The sequence below is a fragment of the Hemitrygon akajei genome, unplaced genomic scaffold, assembly GCF_048418815.1.
Source record: "Hemitrygon akajei unplaced genomic scaffold, sHemAka1.3 Scf000053, whole genome shotgun sequence".
Lineage (NCBI taxonomy): Eukaryota > Metazoa > Chordata > Chondrichthyes > Myliobatiformes > Dasyatidae > Hemitrygon > Hemitrygon akajei.
Window position 1 is genome coordinate 3,914,447 of NW_027331939.1, and position 258 is coordinate 3,914,704.

A 258-nucleotide genomic window follows, 5' to 3' on the forward strand; every position below is an offset into this window, starting at 1 on the left:
TCAACAGAGAACGGAAATAAAACCCCGCCCATCCGGAGACTGTGAGAGCGGGGGCGGGGCCTCGGAAGCGGAAACAGCCGATGCTGCAGATCTGCGTTTGAAATGGGAGCGAGAAACTTGTCGGGTGGAGGGTCTCCCGTCTGAACCGATGACTCTGCTCCTCGCCCCTCACACACTGCCCGACCCACCGCATTTTAACTATACCGATAACGCATTTTACACGTTATTTCATATTTACACCAGCTACATTTTTTATTT